At 44.8% G+C, this 18,620-nt stretch overlaps 1 long non-coding RNA gene across 1 annotated transcript in view; it reads right to left on the bottom strand.

The window, feature by feature from the left end:
- The window catches only part of LOC134357124 (uncharacterized), a 135,693-nt gene extending 117,283 nt beyond the window's left edge, over positions 1-18,410 (bottom strand). Inside the window, exon 1 of the long non-coding RNA XR_010020519.1 lies at positions 18,240-18,410. This is a non-coding gene — a long non-coding RNA (uncharacterized LOC134357124). The remainder of the gene's footprint in view (positions 1-18,239) is intronic.
- Positions 18,411-18,620: the final 210 nt, after the last annotated feature.

Below are 18,620 nucleotides of genomic sequence, written 5' to 3'. Positions count from 1 at the left end.
TCCCAGGAGATCAGCAGTTTCTGAAATACTGAAACCACCCCATCTGGATCCAACAACCATCCCACAGTCAAAGTCACTGAAATCACATTTCTTCCCCCATTCTGATGCTTGGTCTGAACAACAATGAACCTCCTGACCATGTTGGCAAGCTTTTATGCATTGAGTTGCTGCCACATGATTGCTAATTAGATATTTGAAATAACAAACAGGTTTACCCACCGAAGTGGCCACTTGTACATTCGGTTTTATCAGATTGTTTTTATATTTATCATGTTCTTTATGCTTATCGTGCTTTTTATGCTGTATCAGATTTGGAATAACGATCGTTTTGCTCTCCCTGATATGCGTGTACTGAAGAATGAGAATAAACAATCTTGAATCTTCAGTCTTGAAGTTATACCAGCAGTTATGGCCAGTGTCGACTTCTGCTCCTTACTAGAAACTGATCAGCTGTTTGCTCCTCACAACAACCGTAAATCTGTTATCATCATATTTGCAGAGAACAACAAGGGCCATTAAACATTCTACAAGACCATAAGATATAGGAGCAGAAGTAGGCCATTTGGCCCATCAAGTCTGCTCCGCCATTCGATCATGGCTGATCCAATTCTTCCAGTCATCCCCACTCCCCTGCCTTCTCCTCATACCCTTTGACGCCCTGGCTAATCAAGAACCTATCTATCTCTGCCTTAAATACACCCAATGACTTGGCCTCCACAGCCGCTAGTGGCAACAAATTCCGCAGATTTACCACCCTCTGACTAAAGTAATTTCTCCGCAACTCAGTTCTAAATGGACGTCCTTCAATCCTGAAGTTGTGCCCTCTTGTCCTCGAGTCGCCTACCATGCGAAATACTTTGCCATATCTAATCAGTTCAGGCCTTTTAACATTCAGAATGTTTCTATGGGATCCCCCCTCATTCTCCTGAACTCCAGGGAATACAGCCCAAGAGCTGCCAGATGTTCCTCATACGGTAACCCTTTCATTCCTGGAATCATTCTTGTGAATCTTCTCTGAACCCTCTCCAATGTCAGTATATCCTTTCTAAAATAAGGAGCCCAAAACTGCCCACAGTACTCCAAGTGAGGTTTCACGAGTGCCTTATAGAGCCTCAACATCACATCCCTGCTCTTATATTCTATACCTCTAGAAATGAATGCCAACATTGCATTCACCTTCTTCACCACTGACTCAACCTGGAGGTTAACTTTTAAGGTATCCTGCACAAGGACTCCAAGTCCCTTTGCATCTCTGCATTTTGAGTTCTATCCCATCTAAATAATAATCTGACTGTTTATTTCTTCCACCGCTTTCCAACATTTTATTTCATTTGCCACTTTCTTTGCCCATTCCCCTAAACTATCTAAGTCTCTCTGCAGGCTCTGTTTCCTCAACAGTACCCACTCCGCCACCTATCTTTGTATCATCGGCAAATTTAGCCACAAATCCGTTAATTTCATAGTCCAAATCATTGACATACATTGTAAAAAGCAGCACTGACCCCTGTGGAACTCCACTGGTAACCGGCAGCTGATGTCTAATGCCTAGAATAACCCAAACATTCATTATATACACCCTCTTCTCGAGTGCTTGCAAACCCTTCAGGCTGAATTTTAATTGTTGCTTGTGAGGAATGTCCCATGAGAGTGAAGGCACTTATCATAGTTAGAAAAATTTCTGACTGTGAGAAATGTAGGCAGATATCAGAGAGACAGCAGACTTTGACATATTCCGGAGGAGTACATCTCAGACCAAACAAATCTCAACAGGTGAGTGCTGACTCTCCTCGTGTCCAAGCCATTATTTACTGCTCAAGTAGATGAGCTGGTCATTATCATGTTCGGAGAGCCTCATTATCTACATTATCACAGTCGCTATGCCACACTACAGATACAACTCTTCAAAAATGACTTGACTTGCTACAAAACTATTTGGAATGGCTAAAGGTCATGCATGTGAATACCAGGCGTGGTTTTAGCTCTGACAGAAGGTAATGGCAAACTGCAAAGTCTTGAACAGAACATAGAACACGAAATGAAGAATATAGAACAGAACAGGAAGAAAGAGATTCTTCAGATGTTAGAAATCTTGAGCTAGGGGAACTCAGCAAGTCAGGCAGCATCTATGGAACGGAACGATCAGTCAACATTTCAGGCCGAGACCCATCATCAGAACTGAAGAAGGGTCTCGGCCCAAAACATCGACTGTTTATTCATTTCCATAGATTCCGCCTGACCCGCTGAGTTCCTCCAGCATTTTGTGTGTGTTCTTCTGGATTTTCAGCATTTGCAGAAACTTGTGTTCATGAAGCCTCGACTGGTCACTTCCTGCCACAGATGCTGCCTGACCCGCTGAGATCCTCCAGCATTTTGTGTGCGTTCCTCTGGATTTCCAGCATCTGCAGAATCTCTTGTGTTTGTGAAGCATCGACTGGCCATTGCCCTCCATGGATGCTGCGGGACTCCCTTCAGCATTTTGTGTGTGTTGTCCAGTACAGCACAGAAACAGGCCCTTTGGCCCATCTGGTCCACACCAACCAGGATGCCCACCTAAGCTAGTCCCATTTGCCCATGTTTGGCTTTTATCCCTCTAAACCTTTCCTAACCGTGTGCCTGTCCGAGTATCATTTAAACATTGTTATTGTACCTGCTTTAACCACTTCCTCATTCTATATAGAACATAGAACATAGAAATCTACAGCACATTACAGGCCCTTCGGCCCACAATGTTGTGCCAACCATGCAACCTACTCCAGAAATATACAGTGCATACTATTCTCGACATAATGAAGATCCCCCTCAGGTCTCTATTAATTTTTTCCCTCTCACCTTAATCCCATGCCCTCGAGTTTTTTGATTCCCTCCCCCGGGAAATAAACTGAGTGCCTTCACCCTATCTGTGCCCCTCATGGTTTTATCTACCTCAACACAGGGCAGTTTTACCCAAAGCATCATCGACACCCATCTCTTCAATCTCTCCACCATCAAGGACATACGTACAGCAAGGTGCTGGAAAAGGGCCAGTAACATCAAGAAAGATCCCACCCTGCTCATGGACTGTTTGTCCCGCTCCCATCAGGGAGGAAGCTACGTAGCATCTATGCCAAGACCACCAGACTCAAAAGCAGTTACGCTCCCTATGCAGTAAGGCAATCAACAGCTCCCCCTTTTAACCAACCCAACCACCATTTCATACACATCAACTAGAGCCACTTTACGTATGTATGATCAGACTGCGTACAGAACAGTTACTTGTACACGGTGTTTCTAGGATTGCTTTTATATTTATTTTTATTGTGTTCATAATGCTTATTGTGTTTTTAATGAGAACAATCATTTAATTCTCCCTGTGATCTCTGTCTCAGAGGCTGATATTAGGCTGTCTTTAAAGAGAGTGAACCCCCGCAAGGCGGAAGGTCCCGATGGAGTACCTGGTAAGGCTCCGAAAACCCGTCCAACCTACTAGCAGGACTATTCAAGGACATTTTCAACCTCTCACTGCTACGGGAAGAAGTTCCTACTTGCATCAAAAAGACAAAAATTATACCAGTGCCTAAGAAGAATAATGTGGGTTGCCTAAATGACTATTGCCCGGTAGCACCCACATCTACAGTGATGAAATGCTTTGAGAGGTTGGTCATGACTAGACTGAACTCCTGTCTCAGCAAGTACCTGAACCCATTGCAATTTGCCTATCACCACAATAGGTCAATGGCAGACACAATCTCAATGGCTCCCCACACAGCTTTAGACCACCTAGACAACACAAACACCTACATCAGGATGCTGTTCATCGACTATAGCTCAACATTTAATACCATCATCCCACAATCCTGATTGAGAACTTGCAGAACCTGGGCCTCTGTACCTCCCTCTGCAATTGGATCCTTGACTTCCTAACCAGAAGACCACAATCTGCACGGATTGGTGATAACATATCCTCTTTGCTGACGATCAACACTGGCGCACCTCAGGGGTGTGTGCTTTGCCCATTGCTCTACCCTCTCTATACCCATGACTGTGTGGCTAGGCATAGCTCAAATACCATCTATAAATTTGCTGATGATACAATCATTGTTGGTAGAATCTCAGGTGGTGAAGAGAGGGCGTACAGGAGTGAGATATGCCAATTAGTGAAATGGTGCCACAGCAACAACCTGGCACTCAACGTCAGTAAAACAAAAGAGCTGATTGTGGACATCAGGAAGGATAAGATGAAGAAATGCATACCAATCCTCATAGAGGGATCAGAAGTGGAGAGAGTGAGCAGCTTCAAGTTCCTGGGTCCCAACAAATCACTGCACTTATAAAGAAGGCAAGACAGCAACTATACTTCATTAGGAGTTTGAAGAGATTTGGTATGTCAACAAGTACGCTCAAAAACTTCTATAGATGTACAGTGGAGAGCATTCTGCCAGGCTGCATCACTGTCTAGTATGGGGAGGGTACTGCCCAGGGCTGAAAGAAGCTGCAGAGGGTTGTAAATGTAGTCGACTCCATCTTGGGTACTAGCCTACAAAGTACCCAGGACATCTTCAGGAAGCGGTGTCTCAGAAAGGCAGCGTCCATTATTAAAGACCTCCAGCACCCAGGGCATGCCCTTTTCCCACTGTTACCATCAGGTAGGAGGTACAGAAGCCTGAAGGCACACACTCAGTGATTCAGGAACAGCTTCTTCCCCTCTGCCATCCGATTCCTAAATGGACATTAAAGTTTTGGGACACTACCTCACTTTTTTAATATACATTACTTCTATTTTTGCTTGAATTTTAATCTATTCAATATACGTATACATTTATTTATTTATTTATTTATTTTATTATTTTCTTCTATATTATGTATTGCATTGAACTGCTGCTGCTAAGTTAACAAATTTCACAACACATGCCGATGATAACAAACCTGATTCTAATTCTGATTACAGTACACTCCTATACTGAAGAATGATAATAAACAATCTTGAATCTCTTTCCTCATTCTACTAGGCTCCAAAGAATTAAATCCTGGCCTGTCTAACATCTCCCTATAACTCAGGCTCTTGCAGCATTCTCAAAAATCATCTTTGCACTTTATTCAACTCACTGACATTGTTCCTAGAACCCGAAGTTCAAAGTAAACTTCTTATCAAAGTGTGTGTGTATATATATATATATATATATATATATCTATATATACCTATATCTATATATACCTATATATATATATATGTATGTGTGTGTGTGTGTGTGTGTGTGTGTGTGTGTATAGATGTCTATGTATATATACAACCCTGAGATTTATTTCTTGTGGATATTCACAGTAACTACAAACATATCCAATAGAATCAATAAAAGTCCACACAAAACAAGACAGACGTCCTATGTGCAAAAAAACAATAAAATATGTGCAAATACACACAAAAAAATGATAAATAAATATTGAGAACATGAAATGAAGAGTCCTTGAAAGTGAGTCCGTAGTTTGTGGGAATAGTTCCGTATTGGGGTGAGTGAAGTTACCCCTTCTGGTTAAAGAGCCTGACAGTTGAGGGGTAAAAACTGTTGCTGAACCTGGTGGTGTGAGTCCTGGGGCTCCTGTACCTCCTTCCTGATGGCAGCAGTGAGAAGAGAGCATGGCCTGGGTGGTGGGGGTCCTTTCCTGCGATGGTGATCTGTGTAGATGTGCTCAGTGGCGAGAAGGACTTTACCCGTGACAGACTGGGCTGTATCCACTACTTTTTGTGGGATTTTCCACTCAAAGGTATTGGTACTTACATATCAGGCCCTGATGCAACCAGTCAACATACAGTACTCTCCACCATACATCTACTGAAGTTTGTCAGCATTTTAGTTGACATGTCAAAACTTTATACCTTTATTCTTTATTGTCGCCAAACAATTGATACTAGAACGTACAATCATCACAGCGATATTTGATTCTGCGCTTTCCGTTCCCTGGATTACAAATCGATAGTAAATATTAAAAATTTAAATTATAAATCATAAATAGAAAATAGAAAAATGGAAAGTAAGGTAGTGCAAAAAAACCGAGAGGCAGGTCCGGATATTTGGAGGGTACAGCCCAGATCCAGGTCAGGATCCGTTCAGCAGTCTTATCACAGTTGGAAAGAAGCTGTTCCCAAACCTGCCCATATGAGTCTTCAAGCTCCTGAGCCTTCTCCCGGAGGGAAGAGGGACGAAAAGTGTGTTGGCTGGGTGGGTCGTGTCCTTGATTATCCTGGCAGCACTGCTCAGACAGCGTGCGGTATAAAGTGAGTCCAGGGACTCACTTTGCAAACATCTAAGAAAGGAAAGGTACTGCTGTGTTAAACCCCGGAAAATCCATCTGAAGTAATAATACTGGGGAATTTAAAGTGGCTGACCCTCCCCACCTCTGACGTCCTGATGAGGACTGACCCATGAACCCCTGGGTTCCTGCTCCGGTAGTCAGTAATCAACTCCCTGTTCTTGCTGCCGTTGAGTGAGGGGCTGTCGCTGTTGTGGCACCTCTCAGCCAGATTTTCAATCTCGCTCCCATATGCTGATTTGTCACTACCTTGATTCGGCCAATGACCGTGGGTGTCATCAGGAAACTTAAATATGACATTGGAGCTGTCTTTAGCCTCACAGTCATAAGTGTAACGTGAGTAGAGCAGGGGGCTAAGCACGCACCTTGCGGTGCACCGGTGCTGACGGAGATCGTGGAAGAAATGCTGTTGCCAGTCCGAACTGACAGGGATCTGCAGATGCAGAAATCGGAGATCCAGTTGCACGAGGAGGTATTGAGGCCAAGGTCTTGAAGCTTATTGATTAGTTTTGAGGGGTTTGATGATATTGAATGCTGAGCTGCAGTTGGTAAGGAGCATCCTGATGAATGCATCTTCAACGTACAAATGTTTCAGGGCTGAGTGAAGAGCCAGTGAAATGGCACCTGTGACGGCAGGCAAATTGGAGCGGTCCCAAGTCGTTTCTCAGGCAGGAGTTGATTATGTTTCACACCAGCCCCTCAAAGCACTTACATCAAAGTTGCTGGTGAACACAGCAGGCCAAGCAGCATCTCTAGGAAGAGGCGCAGTCGACGTTTCAGGCCGAGACCCTTCGTCAGGACTAACTGAAGGAAGAGCTAGTAAGAGATTTGAAAGTGGGAGGGGGAGGGGGAGATCCAAAATGATAGGAGAAGACAGGAGGGGGAGGGATGGAGCCAAGAGCTGGACAGGTGATAGGCAAAAGGGGATACGAGAGGATCATGGGACAGGAGGTCCGGGAAGAAAGACAAGGGGGGGGTGACCCAGAGGATGGGCAAGAGGTATATTCAGAGGGACAGAGGGAGAAAAAGGAGAGTGAGAGAAAGAATGTGTGCATAAAAATGAGTAACAGATGGGGTACGAGGTGGGGCATTAGCGGAAGTTAGAGAAGTCGGTGTTCATGCCATCAGGTTCATCGCTGTTGATTTAAGTGCTGCTGGACAATCGTCATTGAGGGAGATTACCACGTCTTTTTAGGTACTGGTATAATTGAAGCTTGCTTGAAGCAGATTGGTCCCCCAAACCGCTGAAGCGAGAGGTTAAAGAGATCAGTGAACTCTCCTGATATCAGTGAACTGATCAGCACAGGTCCACAAGACCAGGGGTCCCCAACCTTTCTCGCACCGCGGACTCGTTTAATATTGACAATATTCTTGCGGACCGGCCGACGGGGTGGGGGGGGTGTTCAAGTGGGGTTGCCAACTTTCTCACTCCCAAATAAGGGACAAAAGTAGCAGTCAAATACGGGACACTTGTGTTTACCCCGAGAAAGACTACCATGACCATGAAGCCTTGCGCAGACACCTCTGTGCACACGCGTGATGTGCGCATACATGACGTGCGTATGCGTGTACGTGCCGATTTTTTTTCTACAAATCAGTTTTGGCTTAATCTTCCTGATGCTGTTAAGTGAAACTACACTGTACATACATTATTTCTACTTTATATAGGCTGTGTATTTATCGCTTTAAACAGTAATTAATAGACGCTTTAATCGGCAAAATGGAATCAAACATCAGCTCATGCCCCACCTTTAAGTTCCTTCGCATCGTGGGCGTTCGAGCTCGAGCTCGCGCTCGCTGCCCGGAATCTTCTCGGAGACAGCAAAGTGCTGGGTCACTCAGTTGATCTCCAAACTGTAAATCACAGGCTCCAACAGCTCCAGAAACACATTGAAGATGAAAAGCAGACATAAAAGAAGTGAAACAAGCAGTTTTGTGGACGATTCGGAAGACGTTGGCTGAGGGAACGTTCTACGCAGGTGGCATCTTGACCGGAATTATTCGGAACTATTAATTGTTCTCATGGTGTGATCTGAACACAACGTGATCTGAGAGTTAGAAGAATGAGTACATAGAACAATTTACAATGACCTATTAATTTACTAAATGGTATGCCTTTGGAATGTGGGAGGAAACCAGAGCACCCGGTGGAAACTCCACGCAGTCATGGAAAGAACGTACAAACTTTCTTACAGAGGACACTGGAATTGAACCCCAAACTCCAAGCTGCAATTGCATCGCGCTAATGGCTAGGCTACCATGGCACGCCCACTGCAGGAATGCAGTTCCTGCATTCTTCGATGTGACAAGCTGTTGAAAACATGTCTAGCATTTAGCATCCACACAGAGCAAGGACTGAATTCCTTTGCATTAGTAAGAGGCAGCTGCCTACATATACAGTGTTAGTCACTTACTGTAACCTTGCTCTACCAATGGCCACTGTCAGACTCACCTCGAAACAAATGCTGGGAACACTCAGCACATCGGCATCTTCCGTGGAAAGAGAAAATGAGTCAATATTTCATTCCCGAGACACTTAAAACAGCAAAGATAGAGTGGGCATGCAGAGAATGGGACCAGATGGCACAACCTCAGAATACAAGGACATCCCTTTAGAACATAGATCAGTACAGGCACTTCGACCCATGACCTTGTAACCTACTTTAAGGTCAATCTAACCCTTCCCTCCTAAATAGCCCTTCATTTCTCTACATCCATGAGCCTATGTAAGAGTTTCTTAAATCCCCTAATGTAACTGCTACTACCCCCACCCCAGCAAGGCGTTGCACATACCCACCTCTCTCTATGTCATAAAAAACGATCTCTGATATTCCCCCCCACCCCCACATACACTCAGTGAGCACTTTATGAGGGTACTTCTTGAACCTGATAAAGTAGCCACTCAGTGTAGGTTCCTGGTCTTCCACTGTGGTAGCTCATTCAAGGTTCAACGTGTTCCACGTTCAGAGATGCTCTTCTGCACACCGCTGTTGTAACACCTGGTTTGTTGAGTTGCTGTTGCCTTCCTGTCAGCCTGGCCATTCTCCCCTGACCTCTCTCATTAGCAAGACGCTTTTACCCACAAAACTGCCGCTCACTAGTTTCTTTTTTGTGTTTTTCGCAACATTCTCTGCAAACTCCAGACACTGGTGCGTGTGAAAATCCCAGGAGATCAGCAGTACCTGAAACATTCAAACTACCCCATCTGGCACCAGCAATCATTCCAGGGTCAAAGACACTTAGATCACATTTCTTCCCCTTTCTGATCTTTGGTCTGAACAACAACTGAACCTCTTGACCATGTCTACATGCTTTTATACATTAAGTAGCTACCACATGATTGGCTGATTAGATATTTGCATTAACGGGCAGGTGTCCAGGTGTACCTAATAAAGTGGCCACTGAGTGTATTTTCCTCCAATCACAAAACTCCAAAGCAAATCGTGTAGACAATAAAGGTAAGCAAGTAACATTCAGAACGGAAGTTCACGGAAGTGAGTCCCCAGCCGCCAAGCCCGTCAACACTGCAGCTGATTCAGGAACCAGTTAGTTGCTCCAACCATCAGATTCTTGAATCAATTTATGCGACCCTAACCCTACCTCAGGACTGGAACAACATGGCTGGATTGAAAAGGTCAGGGTGTTGTGGCTGGAAGCGTGGGACGGGCCTCGCAAGGTTTACTCGTCTCTGCGCTGAACTGAGGCGGTGGCCTGCAACCAACAGGCTCCAGGATCGGCTGTAGCGAAGACTGGCTTCGTGGCTGTGGACTCACTTTCCTGAACTTCACTCATTTGTTTGCTTCTGTCGTTTGCACGACTTGTTTTTTTTTATCTCTCTGCACGTCAGATGTTTGACGGTCTTTTTTTTCCAGAAGGGTTCTATTGGAACACAAACAAAATGCTGGAGGAGCTCAGCAGGTCAGGCAGCATCCACGGGAAAGAGTAAATAGTCAACGTTTCGGGTCGAGACCCTTCACCAGGACTGAGGGAAGGGGCTGGATGCCTGAATTAAACGGTGGAGGGAGGGGAAAGAGGCTGGGTGGAAGGTGATAGGTGAAACCAGGCAGGTGGGAAAGGTCAAGGGTCAAGCGTTCTATTAGGTTTCTTTGTTCTGTGGCTGCCTGTAAGGAGACAAATCTCAAGGTTGTATATAAATACGCGTACTTTGATGATAAATGTACTTTGAATATGGACCACCTCTTGTCCTACAAAGGACATGTTTCTTCATTCATTTAATCACAAATGCCTAGCTTTGCACAGTATTTTTTTCTTTGTCTTGTATAATTCATCATAACTTATATTCTGTCTGTTGGTAAGTGTACCTACTGCAAGCAAGTTATTCATTTTTCCTGCACTTTCCTGTTTGGCAATGAACTTGACTGGATTTGAATTGGCTTCCAGTTTTTTATGTCTGGGTATAAGAGTGAAGCCTACTGAACTACACCGACATTGTAAACAGAAAGCTCTCAACAATTAAATAGATAATTGAATTCTGGCATCTTTTCTGTTTCTTTTGTTCCCAGTATTAATGACAAAAGCTTCTCGCCACCTTAAACATTTTCCCCAGGCAGTTAATCTGATCAAATATTCTGGTTAGGCAACACACACACAAAATGCAGGAGGAACTCAGCAGGTCAGGCAGCATCTACGGAAAAGAATAAACAGCCGATGTTTCGGGCCGAGGCCCTTCTTCGGGATTGAGAGGGAAGGGGGAAGGTGCCAGAATAAAAAGGTGAGGGTAGGAGAAGGAGGCTAGCTGGAAGGTGATAGGTGAAGCCAGGTGGGTAGGAAAGGTGAAGGGATGGAGAGGAAGGAATTTGACAGGAGAGGACAGTGGACCATAGGAGAAAGGGAAGGTGTTTAAAATTATGAGGGGGATTGATAGAGTTGACGTGGATAGGCTTTTTCCGTTGAGAGTGGGGGAGATTCAAACAAGAGGATATGAGTTGAGAGTTAAAGGGCAAAAGTTTAGGGGTAACATGAGGGAGAACTTCTTTACTCAGAGAGTTGTAGCTGTGTGGAACGAGCTTCCAGCAGAAGTGGTTAAGGCAGGTTCGATGTTGTCGTTTGAAGTTAATTTGGATAGATATATGGACAGGAGGGGAATGGAGGGTTATGGACAGGAGGGGAATGGAGGGTTATGGACCGAGTGCAAGTCGGTGGGATTAGGTGAGAGTAGGAGTTCGGCACGGACTGGAAGGGCTGAGATGGCCTGTTTCCGCGCTGTAATTGTTATATGGTTATATATGGAGAGGGCCCAGGAGAAAGTTAAAGGCAGGTGAAATGAAGTGAAATGTCAGAGTGGCGAATAGAGGAGGGGGGAGGAAATTTGTTCACAGGAAGGAGTTTGCCCCCCCCAACACCCCCACCTCTACCTATCTATTAATTATGTCACTAGACTGCACTGTAAACCACTTTTGATCTTGCTGTATTTATGCACATTTTATTCCATGTCTGAATTATAAACTCTAACTTTATTTTTATATAATACTTTATAATTGTTGAACACTGTGGTTTTTGGTTGGATGTCACACTCTGACCAACACACCGCAGTGAATTCCCAACACATGTAAATGTATATCGCAAATAAAGTTGACCCTTGACACGATCAATATGTTGTTGTTTCAGTCCCCGGGTGGTAGAAAGAGAAAGCTACAAATTGACAAACGTTGCATCCCTGGCAAAGTGAATATCAAATTGTGAAGGAGGACGAGAGGTGGCTTGTTAGAGGAGTCATCGTCATCATCATTACGTGCCCGGTCATATGAATTGAGCGATCATGGTCTTTCCATGACTGGGACTGTATTTGGCAAGTTTTTCCAAAGAAGTGGTTTACCATTGCCTTCCTCTGAGCAGTGTCTTTACAAGACAGGTGAACCCCAGACATTATCAATACTCTTCAGAGATTGTCTGCCTGATGTCAGTGATCACATAACCAGGACTTGTGATCTGCACTGGCTGCTCATACGACCATCCACCACCTGCTCCCATGAATTCACGTGACCCTGATCGGGCGGCTAAGCAGGTGCTGCACCTTGCCCAAGGGTGACCTGCAGGCTAGCGGAGGGAAGAAGCGCCTTACACCCCTTTTGGTAGAGATGTATCTCCACCTTGCCAGCCAAGTTAGAGGTGGACAAGATGATAAGAGGCAGAGATTGATTGGAGAGCCACAGGCGTTTCCCCAGGGCAGAAACGACTAATACGAGAGGGCATAATTTTAAAGTGATTGAAGGAAAGTTTAGGGGGATGTCAGAGGTAGGATCTTTACACAGAGAGTGGCGGATGCTCCAGGTGGTTGAGGCAGATACATTACAGATATTTAAGAGACTCTTTGATAGGCCCCAGATGACTAGGGGGGCTATGTAGGAGGGAAGGGTAATATTGATCTTAGGGTGGGTTAAAAGGTCGGCACAACATTGTGGGGCAAATGGCCAGTACTGTGCTGTAGTGTTCTATGTTCTATGATGACCAACGTCAGTTAACCTGCCTTCTTGCTATGGACTCACTTTCAAGCACAATTTATCTATCTATCCATTTACTTACTTATCGATTTATAGTATTTCTTTTTGCTTTTGCACACTGGTTGTTTGTGCATCTCCATGGGCGTGTCTTTCATTCTTGGATTTACTGTGTGCCTGCAAGCAAAAGAATCTCAGGGTTCATTCTGGCACTTTGATAATAAATTTACTTTGAACTTTCTTGCTTGTTAATGAATGTCAATACGTAGAAACGCCAGGCAATGTATCGACTTGCGGGCCCAACAAAGAGTTAAAAAGTTATCTTTATTGTAAAAAACAAACACAGTAGCTCATTGAGAACAGCCTTAACAACAACCCCATAAATTCCACGTTTGGCAGCGATTATAAATGGTCTGAATAGCGATTTGTGTATGACCTGCTTCTTTTAAAAAACGACGTACTTTTTCCAAGAATGCCCTACAGGGAGTTGGGCTGCCTCGACAGAAGGGCAGGAGTGTAAGATTAGAGCTGCAGTGGGAGGGGTTGACTGGTGTAAACAGAAATAATAGTTCCTCAGGCGGTCTTGTGATTTCATCAAACTTTGGTTTCGAGTGGGTGACATTCCCACAACAGGACAGACCTCTGGTGCTCACTCAAGCTTTTCTTTTTCTGAATAAAGGCTCATTTCTTTTATGATCCTCAATTTTTTAAATTTTATTTTCGAGATACAGTACTGTGCTAAAGTCTTAGGCACGTATCTATACCTCGGCACAATACAGGATTAAAAGGTTCAACATACAATTGTATCAAAGTATGTATGCAGTGTACAACTCTGATATTCATCTCCTCGTAAGCAGCCATGAAGCAAAGGAAAACCACAGACACCGTTCAAAGAAAAACAACAAACCCCTCCCAATATGCTGGGGGGAAAGAAAAACAAATCACGCAAACAGCAAAAAAAAACAAGCGAGAAACACAGAATGTAAATCACAAGATCGAAGAGTCCAGGCATATTCGGTTCAGCTCAGTTCAGTTCAATTTAGTGTTATGTCGTTGATTATCTGGAGGCCACTCTGATCAAAGTCGCCAAAAATAATAACACAAAAAAAGGAGTAACCAGAAACCAGAGACACACCATAACATGAACTACAATCCACAAACCGCATCAATTAAACCTTGCCCAAACCACCATCCTTCAACACCATCGAGGGAAATAGAGACCATTCGAATGTAGGGACCCTTCTCTGGGAGCCATGAGGGAGAGGCAGAGGGACAGACACCATCATATGCAGACACCTTCCTCCGATAGCCACAAATAAGAAGCTGGTAGACAGCGCTGAATAGCCGCTCACCTTCCACTCTCACCTCGGTGTTCTCAATCTCCTTTGACACCTTAGTCAACGAGATCAGCGAAGAGATGGAGTTAATCTTGGTTTCACACTCTGTTTCTAGACCTCTTGATCTCGAAGGTGCACAGGGTTCATTCAAAACCTCGTCGACCACCCTCCGAGACAGCAGAGCACCAAATCAGTCAATCAGCCCCAAAGCTCACCACCAAAATGTAGATCTTAGGCTCCAACAGCAGCAGAACCACATTATAAAGAAAAAGAAGATGTAAAAGAAGTGAAAGAAGTAACTTTGTGAACCGTCTGGAGGATATCACCTTTGGTCGTGTTGTTCACTGATGTCATCTCCTTCCAGTATACTGGAGGAATTTTATGTACTGCTCTGTACTGCTGCCACAAAAAAAAACAAATTCCTTGACATATGTGAGCGTTGATAAACCTGATTCTGATATGAATCTCTATTGTAGACTGATTCTGGGAAGGGGACAGGGAGAGGGGATTCATGGTTGGGAAAAGGGGAAGGGAGAGGGGAGGGAGCTGGAAGCACTAGAAAGACATTCTGTAATGATCAATAAACCAATTGTTTGGAATCAAACGACCTTGCCTGCTGTCTCAGGGCTGGGTGTGTTTGCACCCACACCGCCCTCCCCACCCCGGCGCTCCTCTGCCAGCTGTCCCACACCCCTCCCCGCGGCGCTCCTCCACCGCCATTCCCAACACCCTCTGCTCCCACCAGATTTACAAACTCAAAACTTTTCCATGGACGGCTTCCAGACTGTTCGGGCTGACCAGAAGTGCACTGAGAGCGGTAAGCGTAAAGGAGTTGGGTGCTTACTGTTCTGGTTAACAACGGATGGTGCAATCCAGGTCATATTCGATCGAGGAACGTGTTTGTAGACTGGATATTGAACTTTTTGCTGTTGGACTCCGGCCATATTCCACCAGGATACAACACTGGGCGTCATGGGAGGTCGTTCCTGCCTGTGGCCATCAAACTTTGCAGCTCCTCCTGTGGAGGGTCAGACACCCTGAGCCAATAGGCTGGTCCTGGACATATTTCCATCTGGCATAGTTTGCATTTTGTTGTTTGATTGTTTGTGGTTTTTGTATTGCTATATTTATGTTCTATTCTTGGTTGGTGCGGCTGTAACGAAACCCAGTTTCCCTCGGGATCAATAACGTGTATCTATCTATCTATCTTAACTCGCTCTCTGCTCCACGTTGACAAATAGAGTCCTGTGCAAAAGTCTTAGGCACCCTAGACATACATATGTGCTTGAAACATCTGCACTGCTGCTCAGTAACAGGGCCCTTCCGCGACACGGGATCACACCGCCCAAATACGCCAATGTGACCAATTACCCTACTAATCCCTACGACGTTGGAACGTGGGGGGAAACCTGAGCACCCAGAGAAAAACCAATGCAGCTGCAGAGAGAACATCCAAACTGCCTCGTCGCCACTGTAATGTCTTGTAACTTCAAAACATTAAACTAATTCAAAGGAAGTCACAGGAGTCCAAAGTGCAGGTCTAACTTCATCTTTACTTTAAGCAGGACGCGCACTTATCCCATGGTAGCGTGGTGCGTATGCAATTCATGTATTTATACATTTAACCCGTAATGAATTATTTAAATGAACAGGAATGCTTAATCAACTAATATTACTCAATATTACTTAAATATTAAAAACACAACAGCAGCTCCGTGCAGACATCATCAGTAATTGAACCCATATTGCTGGTGCTGTAATAACATTACTCTAACCATTTCTGTGCCACCAGGATCAGCCCAAGACTCTCTTGCAATGAAATATGGTTTAGATTAGATTATAAGGACACTCAGTCCTCGTTTATTGTCATTTAGAAATGCATGCATTAAAAAATGATACAATGTTCCTCCAGAATGATATCACAAAAAAAAGGACAAACCAAAACTAAAACTGACAAAACCACATAATTATAACATATAGTTACAACAATGCAAAGTAATACCGTAATTTGATAAAGAGCAGACCATGGGCACAGTAAAAAAAATCTCAAAGTCCCAATAGACTCACCATCTCACGCAGGTGGCAGAAGGGAGGAACTCTCCCTGCCATCAACCTCCAAGCGCCGCCAACTTGCCGATGCATTGGAAGCACCCGATCGCAGCCGACTCTGAGTCCGTCCGAAAACTTCGAGCCTCTGACCAGCCCCTCCGATACAGCCTCTCCGAGCTCCATCCTCCGCCGAGCACTTCAACCCCACCCCGGCCGCCGAGCAACAAGCAAAACCAAGGACTCGGGGCCTTCTCCTCTGGAGATTCTGGACCACACAGTAGCAGCAGCAGTGAAGCGGGCATTTCAGCAGTATCTCCAGATGTTCCTCTGTGCTCTCACGTCCGTCTCCATCAAATCAGGATTGTGCACGGCACCCTACTTGACAGATAACAGACATCACCACCGGAGTGGCCGCTGCGAGCTGCGTCACGCCGCCATCTTCTCCTCCCGACCTGCATTACAGCAGAGTGGGAGCTTGGCCCTTAAAGAATTCACAAATCGCGACCAAATATTTGAGATAAGGGATAAAAACTCAGTTACAGATAATGTGCAGGCTGAAGGGATTAGTTTAACTTGACATTCTGTTCAGCACAGGTGTGAAGGTTGTAGGGCCTCTTCCTGCGCCGTACGCATCCATGTTCCCTGTTCTATGTTCGAAGTTCAATGCAACACACACAAAATGCTGGAGGAACTCACCAGGCCAGGCGGCGTCCAGAGAAATGAATAAACAGTCGACGTTTTGGGCTGAGACCCTTCTTCAGGACTGAGAAGGAAGGGGGAAGATGCCGGAATAAAAAGGTGGGTGGGAGGGGAAGGAGGCTATCTGGAAGGTGATAAGTGAAGCCAGGTGGGTGGGAAAGGTCAAGGGCTGGAGAAGAAGGAATCTGGCAGGAGAGGAGAGTGGACAATTGGAGAAAGGGAAGGAGGAGCAGACACAGAGGGAAGTGATAGGCAAGTGAGAAGTGGTAAAAGGTCAGAGTAGGGAATAGAGGAAGTGGGGGTGGGGGGAACTTGTTCACTGGAAGGAGAAATCAATATTCATGCCATCATGTTGGAGGGTACCTATGTTCTATGTTCTAAGTTCTATGTCCTAAATTTTATATTCTAAATTCTATAATCTAAATTCTATTTTCTAAGTTCTATAATCTAAGTTCTATGTTCTAAATTCTACGTCCTAAATTCTATGTCCTAAATTTTATGTTCTATATTCTGTTCTATATTCTATGTTCTAAATTCTATGTTCTATATTCTATGTTCTAAATTCTATGTTCTATACTGTATTCTGTGTTCTAAGTTCTATGTTCTATACTTTATGTTCAAAATTCTATATCAATGCCATTGGCAGCACAGTTTGCCAAACTCCACTGGGAGCTGGGCAGAGCCAGCGTGTTCTCCACAGATGGTGCACACTTTACTGGTAACAGCAAGGTAGGAGCAGGCCTCGGGTCTTCTGTCTAACGCCAGCTCGATTACTGTCCCAGAGACCAGTTTGCAAAAACACCTTGTAAAGTTTGCTTAATTGGCAGTAGTTAACTTGTTATCTAATCTTCTGTGGGATTTACAAAGAGCTGAAAAAATAAATTTTCGAATCCCCCTGGAAATGCACTGTCAAAGTTTTGCTTAGCCAAGAGAATCAGAAGAGAGATAATGTTGTTTGATGTGGAACCACAGCACAGCCTAATTCTCCAGCTATGAAAGAAACAAGCCAAGAACAGCATGCTCTGGGGTTCCAAATAGTTCTTGACTTATTATTTTCTTTTTTTTTCAGATTAATTTATGATGTGTCCTTTGAAACATAAAGTAAAATGTTTCATTTGTGTTAACAACCAACATAACTTAAGGATGTGCCAGTGCAGCCCACAAGTGTCGCCACACATTCTGGCACCAACTTAGCATATCTAGCATGTTTGCAGAACACACAAGCAACAACAGCAACAAAACAAGCCCCTTACCAACCAAACACACACACACACACACACACACACACACACACACACACACACACACACACACACACACACACCCCTCTAACCCCAGGACGGGAACTCTCCAGCCGCTAGCAGACATGGACTCACAGAATTTGACCCTCCGACTTCCCTCGTGAACTCACAGACACACAGACGCAGGGCTTTGGCCATCGGGTCGCAACCGTCAAACTTCTGATCAACCTTCAGGCTTCAATCTTCGTTTCAACCCCAGGACTCGCCAATGAAGTGACTCCAAACTCTAGGCCTCGAACTCCAGACTCGCCGATGACAGCGTTTGAGCTCTAGGCCTTGAACTCCAGTCTCGCCAACTCGTGTACCGGTGGGTCACCGGCCTTCGTGCCTTCTGTACACACAGACCTCCGATCCCGGGTCCTGCCGATGACTCACTGACCTGGTGGGAGTGCCAGCAGCCCTCACCCTTGCTGGCTTGCTGGTCTGGCAAATCTAACTACAGATGTAATTCGCCACCTTTTTCTTCACTGCTTTCCTTGGGGCATCTAAAA

Source organism: Mobula hypostoma, chromosome 15, assembly GCF_963921235.1.
Source record: "Mobula hypostoma chromosome 15, sMobHyp1.1, whole genome shotgun sequence".
NCBI classification, from domain to species: Eukaryota; Metazoa; Chordata; class Chondrichthyes; order Myliobatiformes; family Myliobatidae; genus Mobula; species Mobula hypostoma.
This window is presented reverse-complemented; position numbering and strand designations above follow the sequence as displayed.